Here is a 19,955-nt window from a genome sequence, read left to right as displayed (position 1 = left end):
CAGAACTGTCAGCAAGGTGAGTTTCCATTCATCGGTCCATTCACCCCTCTGTTCTTTTACTTTCCTTTTCTTTATTCATAGTAGGTTATATTACCTTTGCCAAGAAGAGCATCCTGTTTATTCAAATGATGGTGTCTTTTTCTTTATCAAAGACATAAATGAATGCATCAAGTATCCATGCCAACATGGACACTGTGTGAACCAAGATGGCGGCTACAAATGTACCTGCCCACCTGGATGGACTGGACAGAACTGTCAGCATGGTGAGTTCTTTTCCAATCATTTTGACTTTTTATTACAAATTCTTTTCTTCCTTTCATATCCTTGTTTGAATTTGTTCAATTGGCAAGTATTAAGCCGATAAGTTAGTCTAAAATTGATTCATCTACAATAATATTTTCTAATTCGTGTATCATGCAGATGTCAATGAGTGTACCAGGAACCCATGCCAACATGGTCACTGTGTGAACAAACATGGCAGCTACAAGTGTACCTGCTCACCTGGATGGACTGGACAGAACTGTCAGTATGGTGAGTTCTTTTCCAATCATTACTTTTATTAAAAGCTTACCATAAGTCAATTTGTATGACATGTTTGACAGGAAAAATCCGTATTGCGTCAGTCTGCATGGACTTGATATCTCTTTTTATATCTTTCTTGTCATCTAACATGTCCTGATATTAATTTGTTTAAGTGTTAAGCCACTGTGTTAGTTTCAAATTTGTACAACTACAAATTATATATTTTTCCATATCATACAGACATAAATGAGTGTACCAGGAAACCATGCCAACATGGACACTGTGTGAACATTGATGGCGGCTACAAATGTACCTGCTCACCTGGATGGACTGGACAGAACTGTCAGCATGGTGAGTTCTTTTCCAATCATTACTTTTATTAAAAGCTTACCATAAGTCAATTTGTATGACATGTTTGATAGGAACAACCCATATTGCTTCAGTTTGCATGGACTTGATATCTCTTTTTATATCTTTCTTGTCATCTAACATGTCCTGATATTAATTTGTTTAAGTGTTAAGCCACTATGTTACTTTCAAATTTGTACAACTACAAATTATATATTTTTCCATATCATGCAGACATAAATGAATGTACCAGGAACCCATGCCAACATGGACGCTGTGTGAACATTGGTGGCAGCTACAAATGTACCTGCTCACCTGGATGGACTGGACAGAACTGTCAGCATGGTGAGTTCTTTTCCAATTATTACTTTTATTAAAAGCTTACCATAAGTCAATTTGTATGACATGTTTGACAGGAACAATCCACATTGCTTCATTCTGCATGGACTTAATATCTCTTTTCTCCACATGTCCTGATATTAATTTGTTTAAGTATTAAGCCGCTATGTGAGTTTCAAATCTGTTCAACTACAAATTATGTCGGCAAGGTCCAATATGGACACTGTGTGAATAAAGCTGTTGGCTACAAATGTACCTGCTTACCTGGATGGACTGGACAGAACTGTCAGCAAGGTGAGTTACTTATTACATATATTTAGTATCTAGCTGCGGAGGTACATGTAGCTTAAAAGTTTTGCTGTTCAAAAGTGCACCTGCTAATCTGGATGAACTGGACAGAACTGTGGAAATAGTAAGTTATTGTCTTTGTTGATTTATGTGAGCAATCCAGGGCATAAATTATGTGTTGCCGAAGTACATCGTTGTCATTTCTTCCATGCAGACATCAATGAGTGCAGTAAGAACCCATGCCAACATGGACGCTGCATGAACAAAGATGGTGGCTACAAATGTGCCTGCTCACCTGGTTGGACTGGACAGAATTGTAATAAAGGTGAGTTGACTTCTTTTTTGACATTAAGTCCCCACAATGGGTTATACGATTAACGTTGAAGAAAACAGCAAGCTGAGAGATTTAAAGGTCTGTGTAGCTTCATGTACCATGCATTTACTTGCATTGCATGAATTATCTGAAATTCCTTGTTTTCTACTTTCTCTCTTTCTTGATAAAAGTTTTATCATGGAATGATGGTATTTTCTTATCAGATATAGACGAGTGTAGCAGGAACCTATGCCAACATGGACGCTGTGTGAACAATCCTGGCGGCTACAAATGTACCTGCTCACCTGGATGGACTGGACAGAACTGTCAGCAAGGTGAGGTCTTTTTACACACTGTTTTATTCCTTTCTACACATTCAACATCTACCATCTAACATTTAGCTACTACTCTCATAGTTACACAATATTTCATTCGTTAAACAGATATTGACGAGTGTGTGGAGAAACCATGCCAACATGGACGCTGTGTGAACAATCCTGGCAGCTACAAATGCACTTGCTCACGTGGATGGACTGGACGGAACTGTCAGCAAGGTAAGTTCGAACTAATTTTCCATATGCTGGCGGAAACCATGCAGCCAAACTTGACAACAGTCATGTACTGTGTTAAAGACTATGCAGAACTGCATAGAGCGGTAGGTCTTATAAATCACAAACAGAAAATCATAGAATCCACAAATTGTAGAAAAGGGGGCTTTTCGTCTTCCTCTGCTTAAAAAAAGAAGTCCAACCAAACCTGTTCGGAAATAGCTAACACTAGTATTTGAGTTGTCTCTTTTTACAATCATTATGATATTCATCACTATCCATTTTCACATGTACAATGTATGTGCCCTATGTTTTTATCATGTATTTGCAATAAGTCTATGAGCAAGAACTTGCAAATAAACTTTCATTTCACTACAAGCCCTGTACAGATAGTCTTAATTAAGACTGAACGGCCAACATAGAGATCGCTACCACTTTGCAGTATTTTACATGGATTTTTATCCTTGCTTTCTTTCTTACTTTCCCTTCTTTGATGATGGACTGTATCTAAATTCTTCCTTTTTCAGACATCAATGAGTGCACCAGGAACCCATGCAAAAGTTCTCGCTGTGTGAACAATCCTGGCAGCTACAAATGTACCTGCTCACCTGGATGGACAGGACAGAACTGTCAGCAAGGTGAGTTCCTTTCTGTAGCTACCATTCACTATTTTTGTTCTATTTCCATCCATTTTCCCTTCATTCTGCATACTTTATGTCTGTCTCTTGATAATTGGTATTCTTAACGGAACATAATAATTTCTTTTATCAGACATAGATGAGTGTACCAGGAATCCATGCCAGCATGGATTCTGTAGGAACATAATTGGAAGCGGCTACAGATGTACCTGCTCACCTGGATGGACTGGACAGAACTGTAACCAAGGTGAGCAACTTTCTAAGACTCCTCTATCTTTCGTTTAGGAGGAGACTAGCTAGTTTTGAAATCCTCCTCTTTCATTCTCAAAAGTACTTTTGGTAGACACATGAACCAATTCTAATGCCATCTTCTTCTGGAGAAGAGTTTTTTCTCAAGGGTCTCTGATTCAGGTCTGTTGATTATCTTTATTGCCTCCTCCAAGAAGGATATTTTTTTTAAATAAACCGCATGTTTTTGGTTATTCCATAGGGTGATGGGTTTATAAGTAGGTCAACAGCATATAACTCGAGAAATTGTGGACGAAACTTTGTGATTTTTGATAGGTTCTAGAAAGGAAGGCCAAAAACGGTTTAGCTGGTGTTTTTCTACGGTACTGCAGCGAGCTTGGTATTTTTGTGCGCTTGTTTTTTTCTGTCTTTTACCAAGGAGCTTGCTTTTACCTAATAAGTCTAAGTTTCTTTTGAAACACCTTGAAGTTCATTAGAATCAGTTTGATCGTCAAGTGTCACTGCAGCTATAAGTTGTCAGATTTCTTCAGATGTATTCCAACGTTAAATGTATTGCCAAACAGGATCTTTAGCCTCCTGTGTAAAAATCATGAGACTTGGATTCTGTGTTTGCTTTGTTTCTTTGCTGATACAGCTTACTGTTTTATTTATTGCAGCCAAACCATGCGAGAGTGGGTGGACTGGGTACGGCAACCACTGCTACAAGCATGTGAGAGACAAAGTCAACGGGAACACAGCAAAATCACGATGCCAGAGATACGGCGCAAACCTTGCGTCCATCAACAGCCCAGGGGAGAACAGCTTCGTAGCAGATCTCATAAAGGATGGTGGGCAATGATGTTGATATGATTCTTTTTGTTACTTTCAGTAATGAAATATTTGTATCTCTGGTTTGACATTTATGGAGATTTATCATAACAGACATTCTTGGCTAGAGAAAAAAAACTGCAGACCTGTTACCCCCAACCCACGGAGTCACAGGGGTCTTTGAAACTAATGCTAATGATTTTCTCATGAATCAGCAGTTTTGAATAGATAGATGTAACAATGGGGGCAATTCAGCTAAGGGCCTTAAGGTGATAGGTGATAGATGGCCTAAATTGACGGAGATTTTCGACATGATCCTGGCGTGACGCCGACCGTGGGGAGGGAAGCTACTACAAGACAAAGGAATTCCCCAACCACCCTGCTATGCAGCGTCCTGAGGAGCGTTGTCCTTGGATACAAGAGTACATCATCCTGATCATGGCAAGTTTGAACAATCTCCACATGTTTTAACGTATAAGTCACTTTTGGATCGGGGAAATCGGACAAACCAGCAACTTTTTACCTGTTTGTGTATGCTACGTGGCGGGGTTACTCCAGGTCACACCTAACACGATGTCTTTAAAACAGCTGGTCTACTCGTCGACAACTCTTCGAGCCCTCCGATCATACAGTAAACTTACACATGCAGTAAAGCGGTCTCTCATTGATTGTGGTATCAAAAGAGTTTTCCATGCGAGAGGATGTCGAGGGGGCAGAAACTTGGCTCGTCAGATCTCCACCCGAGTAACGAACCGAATTATCCCCGTTTTTAACAACAACAATGACACATGGCGAAGGACACACAGTCGGGTTATCTGTGAAGTAAAGCCCAAGAAAGACGCAACTTGTGTCACACAAGCAACAACTCCCTCTGTTCGCCTGTGCAACCCCAGATCGCTCGTCAACAAGCTGGATGAGTACCAAAGCTACCTGTCAGACCACCGTGTGGATATTGGTGTAGTGGCTGAATCATGGTTCTCCCCAACCATCCCTGAGTCCTGTCTTTTTATTGAAGGGTATACACTCTTCTCCAAGTGCCGCACAACAAGAAGAGGCGGAGGGGTGGCCGTATACGTAAGGAATTCCATACCTGCTGGACTGGTACCAGATATTACTGTTCCTCCTGAGCTGGAGTGTATGTGGGTGTCAGTCAGACCGAGACGTCTGCCCAGAGGGGTGTCACAAGCTGTCGTGGGTGCCGTCTACAACCCGCCATCCTCACCTCACCAGGAACTGCTGCTAGAACACCTCGTCTCTGCCACAGACGACATACGGACACGTAACCCTGATGCTGGAATGATTCTGTTGGGGGATTTCAACCACCTGGATATAGGTCAACTTTGCAACGGAAACAACCTATCCCAGGTCGTCAAAGAACCAACGAGAGGACAGGCTATGTTAGACCTGATTATCACCAATCTAGAGAAACACTACAAAATTCCCCAAGTATGTAGCCCTTTGGGTTTGAGTGATCACAGCACGGTTTTGTGGGAACCGCAGATAACAAGGAAAGAGAACTTTAGCAAGTGCAAGACAGTGAGACCTATCCGCGACTCCGACCGCCGTGTCTTTGGCCAATGGATATGTTCTCAATCCTGGGACGAAGTGTACACATCTCCTACCTGTGCTGGCAAGGCCGAGGCCTTTTACACAACAATGGAAGATGCTATAAACAAGTTTTTCCCAACCAAGCAGGTAACAATGCACAACAATGACAAGCCGTGGTTAAAACCAGACATCAAGGACATGATTCGCCGACGGCAGAAGGCATTCTCAGAAAACAAGACTGCATTGTGGAAATACCTGCGTAACAAGGTGAACAGAGAAGTAAAAAAAGTGCGAAAGTCTTTCTACCGGGACAGGGTACAAAATCTCAAGGTAGAAAATCCGGCGGATTGGTACAGAGAGATAAAGACCATCCTGAATATACAGCAGTCAGAGCTCTCACTCAACATCCCCAGTCAAGACGAAGCAGACAACACTTTCATCGCAAACCACATCAACAAGAAGTTTGCAGAGGTGGCACAGGGAAGACCGCCCCTGGATCCTGAACAGTTACCAGCATACAGGCCCGTCAAGTCATGCCCACCTGAGATCAACGTGTGGGATACCTACAACCGTCTGCGCAAACTGAAGGCCGGCAAGGCGTCGGGGCCAGACCAGTTGAGTACTAGAATCCTGAAGGAATTTGCATGTGAAATAAGTGGTCCGGTTACAGACATTATGAATGCTTCTTTCAAGGAAGGTTACGTCCCACAAGTATGGAAGGACGCCACAGTAGTGCCCTTACCCAAGTCACAACCTCCATCAGTCGACAAACTCAGACCAGTCTCTCTAACATCTCAACTCGCCAAGGTCACCGAGTCCTTCGTTTCGAACTGGATTTTGGAGGACATAAGTGCGTCACTGGACCAACAGCAGTTTGGTTGCCTAAAAGGCCGCTCTACAACACTGTATCTGGTCAGCTTGATAGACTTCCTCTGTAGGGAATCTGAAAAGGCCAAGAACATTTGCACAATGGTTATGACAGACTTTTCAAAAGCCTTTGATAGAATAGACCACACTTTAGCCATCCAGAAGCTGTTACGACTCGGAGTACGGGGAGAACTAATCCCGTGGGTCTGCGACTTTCTAACCCAGTGGCGGCAAAGAGTTCTCTATGGAGGCCAACTCTCTGACTGGGAGGTACTGACCTGTTCAGTGCCACAAGGGACGCTCCTAGGTCCGTTAATTTTTCTAGTGGTGTTTGATGACGCTATGAGGGACGCACTGATTAATCAGTGGAAATATGTTGATGATCTGTCCATGGCAGAATCGCGCCACTACCTCGAACCATCATCAATGCAGAATGAACTGGACGGTTTCACTGATTGGTCTCGCAATAACCACATGTTACTTAACCCAGACAAATGCCAAGTCATCATTTTCTGCTTCATGAAATGTCCGCCCCCTCCGCCAGTACTCACCATTAATGGATTACCCCTTGAGGTTGTGCCAATCACGCTTCTTTTGGGGGTGTGGCTGCAGAAAGACTTGAAATGGGAGACGCAGGTCACCAGAATGATAGGGAAAGCTAACGGTCGGCTTTTCTTCTTGCGGAAGCTTAAACATTTCAACCTACCCACTCAGGACCTTGTCACCATTTTCACATCGCTTGTAAGACCAGTACTGGAGTATTGCGCGCCAGTTTGGCATCCGGGCCTCACCTGCGCACAGTCAGACAGGCTTGAAGCAGTACAGCGGAGAGCTGTTCGGACAATTCTAGGCAGACACTTCACTAACTACGAACAAGCCAGGAAGAACTTAAACATCCCACTGCTGTCGGACCGCAGGCGAGATCTGTGCTTTAAGTTCGGAACCTACTTGGATAGACACAGACCGTCAATGCTACCACCAAAGGGATCGGACTATCACAACAGAACCATCAGAAACTGTGACAAATATCGACATGTGAAATGTAGGACTGACAGACTAAGAAACTCGCCGATCCCCTACGTTGTGCGCCTTTTGAATGCCTAATGTCTTGGTATCTAAGGATATCTGTTGTGTTTTAAAGTGTTGCTACACGCACGTATTTGACTTTATCAATGTCAGAATTTTAATCGTTATTTAAATGTTTAAGATATGATTGATGTTATAGATGTTTTAATATTTCTAGAATTAGCTCTGGCTGGACAAAATTATCTGTACGAAATCCGCAATTCAGCCAAACAGGCTGCGAGTGATTTTTTTACCAATAAACCATTCATCATCATCATCATCAAGTGCTATCAGGTCTGTTTACCATTTTAATTGATTGATACCAGACTATGTTTGGGGAGGCAAAAGGTGGTGGAAGGAGAGGGATTGCCTCCACCTTCCAATGCAATAACTAAGACCCACTGCCCTTATGTCTAATAGAATTTGCATGCCAATGTGAAATATGACAAAATAATAATGGATAACAGTTAAAAAAAGATACCTGGATACTAAATATTGTGGAAATCCAACGTTACAATTTTCCGTTATGCGCCTTGGGAGATTCTGACAAAAATTTCCCTGCAGTTCAAGTGCAATCTGCCTGGGGGCCCAAACATACATCACTTCTGCCTAAGATAACAAGCTATCTGCCACCAAAAAATCAAGACCATGGCATGACTAAGTCGAAAAAATACAAAACAAATCTGCTGCAGTACCAAGGTCACATACCTGGGGGCCCCAAATCGACCCAGTTCCTACCCAGTACCCACATACCAAATATCATTGTAATACATCCAGAGGTTTTTGAGTTATGCTGACTATCCAGAAACACAGACAGGCACACGCACAGGCACACGTACCAAAAACTATACCTCCATTTTTCATGAACTCCGAGGTAACATTGTGGTGTTCCCTTGAATTCAAGAAGCATGAATGAGTTGCCTCATTAATTAGTGTCTGACAAATTCATGTTTCACCTAATTTCAGCCCCTAAAGGGACGGAGCGACATGTCGTCTGGTTCGGATTGAGACGCCAAAATGATAACTCATTCAGATGGGTGGATGGGTCACGTCTCACCTACACCAACTGGGTTCCAGGACAGCCCGACAACAAGGGTTCTTGGCTTAAATTTTTTGGGCCTGGGAAACAGGAGTGTGGTGTGATGTACTCCAGGGTAAGACCATAGTTCTGTTTCTTTCATATATTTTGTAAGGATTCCAGCAGCATAGCTGAAATGTACAATTTATGTAAAAGCAACATATGAAGTTGAGTGTATTCCAAACAAGGCAATCAACAAGGAGGGATTTTTCTTACTGCCTATAATTAGTTTTATGGCATTTTAGTTTACTGGCCCTACACTGTGTGCAGCAGGGTACACACTTTCTCCCCAGACTATTATAATTATACTGCTACTGTTTTGATATGGATCTTTAAGTCAACCTTTTTTTAAATGAGAGAACCAACACACGAAGTGATGTGGCCTTCCCTGACATTGTGAATTACTAACCTTCTGATATATTGAACATTTCAACAGGACGAATACTCTCGTCTCCTAGCAATCCGTGGGAAGAAAGGGCAGTGGGATGACAATTGGTGCCGATACTCTCTTTCCTATGTTTGCAAGAAGCCAAAATAATACAGTAAGTATCAATCAATTTGCAATATATTCCAAAACAAACAAGGAACATGAGATTCTGAGTTGGATCCAGTAAAGACTGTTGCTCATATTCTTAGAAAACAGAATAGAAGATGGTACAGGACCTTTTCCTGTACTGTAAAGCTAGCACTCAATGGTGAAGACTGTTGCTCATATTTTCAGAAAACAGAATAGAAAATGGTACAGGGACTTTTTCTGTACTGTAAAGGTAGCACTCAATGGTATAGGAGATTGATGTTCTGTCCTACTTAAGACCATTTTCCTAGTTGTTGGATATTATATAGTAGAAAGAAATTAGGAAAAGGCCAAGACTAGATCAGAAGGTTGAGAGCAATAACCTGAATCATTGACCTCCTTGCTTGAATAAGTAAGATGGATGTTCAAAATGCAAGATAGAGAACTTTGTTGACACAATAAGGAATACAGGAACAGTTAGGTCTCGCATCTGCAACTACATTCAAAGCACAAATCATTTCCTTGCTTCTAAGACATTTCAATATTATTTCCAGCAAATAAGGATCATAAGAACAGAGGACTGGGAGAAAAAGATTGAAATTTCCAGGACTGTATTCACTCTAAGAGTCTAACTCACTGCAAATATCTCTCAAACGTATGACAGATGACTCTGTTCAAGCCTGCTAAGAACTGTATGAGTAAAGAGCGAGAAGTTGTATCTGAAAGAAGCTAACCAGGATGGGACAAGCTTCCTTTCCCTATCCAAATACGAAACCTTCTCACTGACAGATGTCCTAAATCAAAGCTCACATTAGCAATAAAACAATGCTGATTAATTGCCATATTGATTCATGAATCAATCCAAAAGGAAATTGCAACATTAATTATAACATCAAATTGAAAAATCTGGATATCGTTTAAAAACAATCTGAAGATTCATTTGCAAACGATCTCAAAATAATCTGAATTGTTTGAAACAATCTGGAGACTTTTCTAGCAAATCTGGAAATTGTTTAAAATATCTGAAGGAAGTCTAACTTGTCCAACTGCAATCTAACATATACGTGTATTGAGTTGTTTCTGCCAGTTCTTTTTAGTGACGCTGAAGAAGAGTGATCGGTGTCACTCAAAACATCTGGAAGTAAATTTCAATTTTTATCCAGTTGTAGAGATTACATTGTATTTGAATATTGTTTACCAGGATGTCTAACTTTCATAAATGAAGTTTAACTCGTGTTTGTGCTCATAGAAGTACAATAGCAAGCCATCATTATGACGAAAGCCAGTTGTACACTCCATCGTTTGAACCGAAATTTTAAGTGATGCTTAACTTTTTTATTTAGAAAAATTGAATATAGAATTTTCAAATAAAGTCTCAAAGGAAAGATATTTTCAAAATATGAACTACACAACTAAGTGGTTAACTGCAGCAACATAGCAACATACATCTATAAAAATAGTTCCCTGGCTTAATTTAGACAATGATGAAATTAAGTAATGTTATACTTTACCAAGACAATGGTCATGTGAGTATAGTCTATGCCATACTTGATATTAGCTTGCAAGTTTGACTTGATTGTGGCATTATGGTACATACGTGTACTACTTTCTTTACTTAGCACTCATAGCTCACAGGAAAGAGTATTCTCATAAAGTAAAACTTTAAGGTAGTTGAGCACATACAAATTTCCATTACTACTATTGGACAATTGGACTAGCCCCATGCTGTAGTGATTGCATGAAGTTGTGTGGCCAAAGGACTTTGATTCGGTGCTGGGCACTGACATATGCACCATGTATTGTGCGGGAAGGATTTTTCAACTGTACATACAAAATGTTATGTATTTCATTAAGTTTTGTTTTATTTGTGTTAAGTTTGCATTGATTCTGTTTTGTTGTGTAGACTCTCTGGAAAACCAGTTTTTTTATGCTGGAAGGGCAGTCCAGTAGTCTGAAAATTGAATGAATAAGTAAAAAACAGATTTGCAAAATATTTGCAAAAAGACCTTGAAATTCTTATCCTTAGACCAATTCAAATACAGGAGAGTCACTGTAAACTTGCATTAACTGATGTTTAACATACGTGAGAGTGATAACAGTTTACAGATTAGATTGCAAAGTTTATTCCTAATCTTCATAGTGATTGCTGACTACTTATTTAAATCAAGGCTACTCTGACATTACTCTCAGAAAGATGTTTCCTAACATTGGACATGCAGTATACATTTTGTTTGTAACTTGAGTTCAAATTTTCTACATGTAAATGTGACAACATATAAGGGCTCCACCAATTTTATTTTACAAAATAGTCCATGTGTACGTATGTGAGGCAGATATGTGATACTTGAAATAAGCTATACAGCTGTTACGAGTTAACTCACTCACTGTTATGTAAGCTATTGTATACTATGTGGCTTGGGTATGCTGCTTCCATTTTGGATGGTGGTTGAACTAAGAAAATGGAAAACAAACTTAAAATACCTAACCTATGTCTTTTTAGCCTGGAAAATTGCAAATAATCTTCAAGTTTTTTTTTGACATTTCAAACAAATAAAGCAAGTGAATAATTATATATCATAATGTCTATTTAACCTGAAAAATTGCAATGAATCTTTAACTTATTTTGAGATTTTTAACAAATAAAGCAGGTGAATAAGTATCTATCATATTGTCATATTCAAGTGTGGTGGATTGGAGCTACAACTAAAAAACGAAAACTATTAAGAAATGGTGAACATCTGGATGCGTCTGATATCAGATATAAGTCTGTGACAAAGAAGTGCATCTTAGTTTTTCAATTGTAATTGACACCTGAGGCATTGCTTTATTAAAGACAGCATGCATTAGCCAATAGTTGGTGTCATGTTTTCTTACTGCCTTCGCCAAAAATGTTATAATGTTATATATACTACATACAGTAAGGTCTGTGTTACAACTTTTGTTTATTTCATTTCATCTTATTTATTTAACCAGGAAAAACACTCTCAGGCTACTGCCTGCCTGTTACGACCTTTCTTATGATTTTACCATTGTGTGTGTGTGTGTGTGTGTGTGTGTGTGTGTGTGTGTGTGTGTGTGTGTGTGTGTGTCTGTGTGTCTGTGTGTCTGTGTGACCATGATAACGTGTCGAGGGCAGTGACCACTTGTTGACGAAACCGCAAAAGGCCCAGTTTGAGTCTACACATCATTTTAGCCTATTCCAGAATTGTTGCAGCCCTTGTCATGGTAAATATAAGAGAAATTTCACATTGATTAGACAGTGCAGGGTGCAGGATTTGGCAAAAGAAACAAGGTTTTGTTCCATTTTTTAGGCCTGTGCAGACCACTAATTTGAAGTGGTCAGTCCCCAAGTCAGAAATCAGGATGGCGGCATTTTTGAGAACTGTGATACGAATTCTTTTTTTTTTAAATCAGACTTTTTGGACAGTTGTGATAGCGGGCTGTTGTGTGGGGTGAGTTATTATGACCTCAAAAGAGACCTCTTTAAGTAAAAGAGAATCTACGGTCACGAGACGTCTCTTTAGAATAATGAAGCTTATTTGTTAAAGACTTGTACTGATGATTGGGAATCACAGAATGGATGCTCTAAAGTGATAGAAACTATCTAAAAATCGATTGAAAATTTGTTTCTCACGGTTAGCAAAACTCCCTTAGTTTAAGCCTCTCGTGACCATAGTCTCTCTGCCCCTAGGCTAAGGGGTCTCTTTTGTGTAATTAAGTTAATTTGTTAAGAACCGATGATTGAGAATCACAGAATGGTTGCTCTAGTGATAGAAACCATTATGAAAATTGACTGAAAATTGTTTTTTCCCAGTTTGGAGAAAGTCTATAGTTTCGGCCTCTCGTGACCAAGGTCTCTCTGATACCTAAGGGGTGTCTTTTGAGTAATGAAGCTCATTTGTTGTAGTGATAGAAAACATTTTTAGAAATATCAAAAATTTATTTTTCTCAGTTATAGTTCCAGACTCTCCTGACCAAGGTCTCTTTGATACCTAAGGGGTGTCTTTTGAGTAATTAAACTCATTTGTTAAAATCTAATGATCGAGAATCACAGAAGGGGTGCTCTAGTGATAGAACACGTAAAAAATTGATTGAAATTTTGTTTTTCCCAGTTAGGAAAGCCACCCCCCCCCACACACACACAAACAAACACACGTATAATGGTACAGTCGGCCCTTCATGCCCAGCCCCACGTGCCCAGCCTAAGGTGCCCATATATGGCCACGGTAGGCCTGGCTCAGGGAGCACTCCTTACCCCACTCGAAAGTTCCGTCTTGCAGACCATAGGCTCTCAGAGTAAGATAACTTTAACGAAACTTCAGCTTCAAACTCCTAAACTTATTTTCTGACCTGTTGGCTGATCTTTATGAAGTAAATAGAGGCATTTGGTGTAGTTTTGAATTTTCGACCGCACCAGGAATTAGCAGAACATGTTCAACAACCGATTCTACAACGATGCATCTATCAAATGTCAGATAAAAAAAGTGTCCCCCATCAGCCCCCCACCCAAAAAAGGCTAGGGATGGCAGGATTTTCTAGGGTCGGTGGGGAAACAAAAAAAAACATAACATTTTTTCCTAGGCCTTGGCTCAGTGGGGTCATCTGGTGGTTGATAAAAACATGGCAGGTTTTACCACAGGTATCAGTTAGCCTTTCCTTTCGACTCCTAGACAACATTCACTTGTAAAAATTACCACAATTTGCGATCAAAAGCAAAAATCAAAAGCAATTTTTAAAGAAAATCAAAAGGCTTCAAAGTAATCTTAAGCCATTTCTTGTAAAAAAAAAGCTGGCATCGCGTCCAGTTGAGAATGGCTGATGTCTATGTTAAGGGGTAGTGTGAATGTAATTATAAAAATATTGGTTACAGAAAGGGAATAAATGGTAACGGTAAAGCTAGCCTCATTGCCTAAGGCCGTAGATGCATTAAGTTATCATTCAATGGGTGAGGGGCACAGTTTGGGGGAGACGGAACCCAGCCCTCTCCTCCCATCGCCTTTTAAACTCCCCAATCGAATTCGAAAGCAGGCACCAGTTTTTACATTCGTAATAATTGTCATGTTTTAATCTATTGTGATGTAAAGCCCGTGAAATGAAAAGGATCTTAACTCGTTTGTAAAGTCTGAAACAATTCAGCCTCGGCTGCTATTTCTGGACTACTTGTACTATTTGTATGCAATAAACCAGTTATCGAGTGGAGTAAAGAACTTCGCGTTACGCGCCTTTTCCAAGGACACAAGATCGGTAGCATGGCAGGATTCGAACCCAGGACCCTGCGGTTACGCCACGTGACCCACGACCGAGTGACGTCACGATGCCTGTAGCTGTTTAATGTGAATGAAGCTCGAGAGCTAGCTTGGTTTAAATCATGCATGGTTATTTCCTGCAGCGTAAGTGCGTGATTTTGTAATTAGTCTAGAAGTCAGTTCGAACCTGTTTCTCTCGTCAGAGATCGTCTACCAGTGATCAACAATACAGGAGTTTTTGTTTTAATTTTTCTGATTTATTTGTGATTCTGAATTTCTTTGGCTCGGTCAAGGATGTCGACTTATGTATGGCACTGGTCATCGCGTATTTCTAACGTTATCGATAAACGCGTGATTGTTCTGTATAATCTGCTTCGGGCGTGGCTCTCCTTCGGCAGTCGTTGACTGTCAAGTGATGTTGAGCACAGCGAGATTGGGATTCCAACCCTAACATCGTGGTCACTGGATCCCATAACAGCAAGACGACATGAAGTAAGAGATATTGTTTTATTTTTCATTGTTACGTATCATGAACAATATATTCTGCTTGGATGTTTGAACCGGAAATAAAACTTCACAAAACATATTGGCAAGTAGGGTAAATTACACATTGCCCATTTGTAATGAGCAGTGATATGGACTCAAAGTCTACTAGAATGGACATTGTACCCTGATATTATGTGTTAGTTTTGTTATTTTAAATTTATGTGATTTAATCACGTATGTCATGCTTTTCTTGTGGTAAATTTATTTGTAAACCAAATAAAAAAGATTGGAAGCATTCCGAAAAAGATACGCGGAAATGGAAACCAAATAGCATGTAGTTTATGTACATAAAGCTATAGCTATCTGTTTAATAACGCCATTTTCTCACGTATAACGTTAGCATTTAATCTCCTAATTAGTTGTTTTTCTTGCCACAAATCTTCTGTGCGGCTCAGATACAACAGGGCCCTGCTGATCAGAAAGACTTTATATTTCTAAAATCTAGCTACTCTTCCTGATTGCAAAGTTTTATACGGAAACTAGAGTTCCACGACCCCATACTTTTGCCAAATGATTTTACATTTACAACTGGTGTATTAATTGCTTGTGATCCACGTTCCTCGTGATATCTTTCAGTGGAAGGCGTACACCGTGTGTGTTACTAGTGTACGTTTCTCGCATGTCTCGGGAATCTTTCAATGTACAGAGTACAATTACCTTCGCTGATTACACTGAACTGAACTTTTGCACATATATCTGCAAGTGTTCTTTAAAACTATCCAGAGGAAATGCCCCTATTATGGTACGTAGGTAGCTTAGACAGAGATGTACATCATAAAGTGCAAATTATGCAAACTGGTACTTAATTTGCATATTTAATGAGGAAAATCTATCTGTGTAATTTTTTCCATTATAGGACTCAAATACCTATACATAGTTTGTGGCAGGTGGAATATCAACTGATACCAATTATGCAAATAACTACCAAATTTACATGATGAATGTAAAATTGGTAAATGATTGGACAACCTACATTGTGACCGTTGTAAGTTATCTAAAGGTGTACATAACGAAGCATAAATTATGTAAATGTGGAAGTCATTTACATAATCCGGCTATTTCATGGAGATACGAGGTCTCCCAACTCTTGTTTGGGTAGCGTTTGTGTGTTTGTAGAAAACCAGCATAACTCGAGAACGCTGAATGGATTGTATCGATATTTGTTATGTGAGTAGGGCTGAGGAGACCTGAACACGGCTAGATTTTGGGGCCCCTAGTGGCTTGTTACGGTATGCACTTCGGAACTTCTGTTACAGCGGAATTTCTAGGTTTCATATGTAGTCATGAATTTTGAGTGGTAGGTATCTCTTGGGGACGAGAGTTAGCGGTGTAGGTTTGGGCCCCCTGGCGGTTTGTTACTCTGTGACTGGAGGGTAACCTTGTTATGTGCGTTTATGCGTTGAGTGTTCGGACCTATATTTTTATGTTCCGTTTGCCGCAATTGTATGTGGTTTGGCATGTCGTCTGCACTCCGTTGCGAAATGATGCACTTTCCTTTTTTTTGGCGGTAGCTGTTTTTATGATGGATGTAATAATTTCAGTTTTCACACCTACGTCGTCCGGTATAGTGGTCCAGGTCTTCCTTATGATCGCGCATTAAGCCTTGTGGTAATTGTATATCGTCAAGCAGATGTTGTCCTCGTCGGAATATACCATCTCGTTTTGGCTTTGCGTTTCTAGGTTGGTTTCATATAGCATACTGTTAACATTTTGCGCGGTTGATATTCATATGCATTTTGGGGTTAGAACGTGTTTGATCCTTGGGATCTTTATTTTTCGCGGTAGTTGTTTTCATTATCGATGTAATGATGTGAGAAATCACCCCTATTTCCCTGGTATTGTGAAACAGCTGGCCTATAGACCATGGGGGTTGCTAATTACTTATCTCCAAGCAGATATCCACAGCTGTCACTGTCCCACTTTTTACAATGGTGTGCGTCTCAGGTATCCATTGTGAAGCTATGTGGTTGTTTTCATTTGGTGTCGCTCGATTGTATGTTAGCTTTTAAGTAAGTTTTGGTATAAGTCGGTGTGTTTTGTATACGATATAAACACCAAGTCATGAACCACAGAAAACATCACAACCGATATAAACCATAATTAGGTCACAGAGTATGTTACCTACGGTCACTTGTTTTGGGTAGGGACCTGTTTAGTGTCAGACTCAAGATAATAACTCAAGAAGGGGTTGACGGATCGTCATGATTTTTGGTATGTAGATAGCTTATCAAATAAGTGATGCTTCATCTAATTGCATATGAATTAGAATTTAATTTGTCTAATTAATAAGCACATTGTCTAAATCCGCTCTATTCCATTACAAGAGTGTGGCAATGTGACATTTGTAACTGAGAAAGACAAGAATATTGATGTATACATATTATGCAAATAAAGACCTAATTTGCATAATCAACTAGAATCTTTTTTAATGCCGTCGTGCAAATGATGGTAATTTCTTTCTTGCGGCATTTGGAAGTTCTGTACAGTTGAACATCATTGAACATTGATTATGTAAATGAGGTCCTCATTTACATAAATTATCAGAAAATGCAAGCCTTCTTTATTATCTTCGTGCAAATCCGATGTACATCAATATTTTTCGGCAAAATAGAAACATCAGTTTCTGTCAAACTGCACCGAGAGTTCATGCCATGAAAAGTTATTTCCTCCTCACCAGTTCCAAGGGTAACTTGTCTGATGTCCGCATGATGATGTCTGTGACGACAGAGCCAGGGGAGGAGGCACTATCTGCCACAGGTAAGGCACAAACAATGACGGGATGGCTAAGAAATCTTCCACATTTATTTATTTATTTCTTTTTAATCGATAAACAATCTTTACTAAAGAGGATGTGACAATTGGATAAGATGACCATCGACTATTGATGACTTGAATAATAGTTGAGTCTTTTTGTATTTCAAACAGGCGAAGAATACATGGACCGTCTCTGGTACCACGTGTCATTTAGATTTGTAATAGTATGTTGTTACTAAAAAGTGTTCTGAATCTCCGGATGCTTGAGTAACTGTTACGTACCTTATTGCCTGGAAGTCTAACATTCATCGACGTATTTTACGTTTCCACTTTGTACCTGCAATCGCTTCTTTATAGGTTTTGTTGACATTCATTTATTCCGTGGCCGTTTTCTTCTTTAGGCTTCCTAGGAAATCCATCACCATAACTGAAAACCTTGAATTAATAAATATTCGCATGAAAACTCATCTGTGTTGATAGAACACATATTGAAGTTTTTCAACTGCCATACAACACATGTTATTCTCACCTCGAATTTTCAGTCGCACCTACGTCGACCTTCTTCAGTAGTGATGATTCAGTTAGTCTGACACTGTGACAGTGGTTAAAGAGGACGGTTCTCTGGGCATTGACATTTATCGCAAACCAACCCACACAGACCAGTAGTTGAACTTTGAGTCTAATCACCCCTTAGAGCACAAACTTAGCGTAGTCAGAACACTTTTAATCGTACCAATACTATCATCACTGACCCGCTCAATAGACAAAAAGAAACATTACATATAACACAACCACTTAAGCATTGTGGGTACCCGTGTTGGGCTATAAACAAATCCACGGCACCCAGGTCTACTGTTCCCCGTGACCACAACCCGAACCCTGCCACGCGCCAGAACAACAGAGGGTTGGTCGTCCTGCCCTATGTGAAGGGCGTCTCGGAAAACCTCCGTAGGATTTTCACGAGCCACAATATACAAACCTGTTTTAGACCTACGCGAACCCTACGACAGTCACTGGTGGCACCAAAAGACAAAACAAAGAAGCAGGATAAGTGTGGCGTAGTATACCATATTATGTGTCAGGTCTGAAACCTTCGGGGTCCCTGCCTAGAATCATACATTGGGGAAACTGAGCATTCGCTGAAGACTAGGTTTCTGGAGCACAGAAGACCGAGCTCGGTCTCGTCGTCGGAGGTGTCGCAGCACATTAGTATTGAATCACCGGGACATTTTATACCTTGGACAAAGCACAAATATTGGATACTGAACCGGATTATTTCGCGAGGGGGGTAAAGGAGGACATCTACATAAGAGCACACCAGCCGACACTGAACAAAGACGAGGGGCCGATATCGCCTGTCAGGCATCTATGATTCGTTACTCGAATCACGTGTCTCCAAATAACGTGATCAGAGTAACTGATCAAGAAGAAGGTTGACGTAGGTGCGACTGAAAATTCGAGGTGAGAATAATTTGTGTTGTATGACAGTTGAAAAACTTCAATTGATCATTCGATTCATCAATTTTATACAGTTTTGGATCATTCGACAGACGCAGCAAACCTACAGCCCAAGGTCAGAAATCCCAACCCCACATATGCAGCAAGTGATGGAGACCCAGACTGGTCGACAAGCATTTTAAGGACCAATGACCTAAGTGTCCTATACAAGAGAAACTACCCAACCTCCGTTACAGGCTCTTCAAATATCCGACAAGATGAAATGCCATCGTGTGCTGAAGAGACAGTGCCTCATACGGATGCAGATGATCAAGACATCGATACGGAACAAAAATCCGAAGACGAGGCACAAAGAGCAACTTTAAACGTTCACACCGACGGAAACCCCGATACACATGAACAGCATGCTCAGAATGAGCACAGCCATTTTTACGTATTTGACAACATCGAAGCATACATCGGTAATGCTATACCCAGATATGCAGCAAGTGATGGAGACATTGATACGGAACAAGAATCCGAAGACGAGGCACAAAGAGCAACTTTAAACGTTCACACCGACGGAAACCCCGATACATATGAACAGCATGCTCAAAATGAGCACAGCCATTTTTACGTATTTGACAACATCGAAGCATACATCGGTAATGCCATACCCAGATATGCAGCAAGTAATGGAGACCAAGACATCGATACGGAACAAGAATCCGAAGCACAAAGCACAACTTCAGACGTTCACACCGACGTAAACCCCGATACATATGAACAGCATGCTCAAGATGGAAACATCCATTCTTATGTGTTGGACCACATTGGACCATACACTG

This window comes from Branchiostoma floridae, chromosome 14 (genome assembly GCF_000003815.2).
Source record: "Branchiostoma floridae strain S238N-H82 chromosome 14, Bfl_VNyyK, whole genome shotgun sequence".
Classification (NCBI taxonomy): domain Eukaryota; kingdom Metazoa; phylum Chordata; class Leptocardii; order Amphioxiformes; family Branchiostomatidae; genus Branchiostoma; species Branchiostoma floridae.
Note: the sequence above shows the minus strand (reverse complement) of the source record.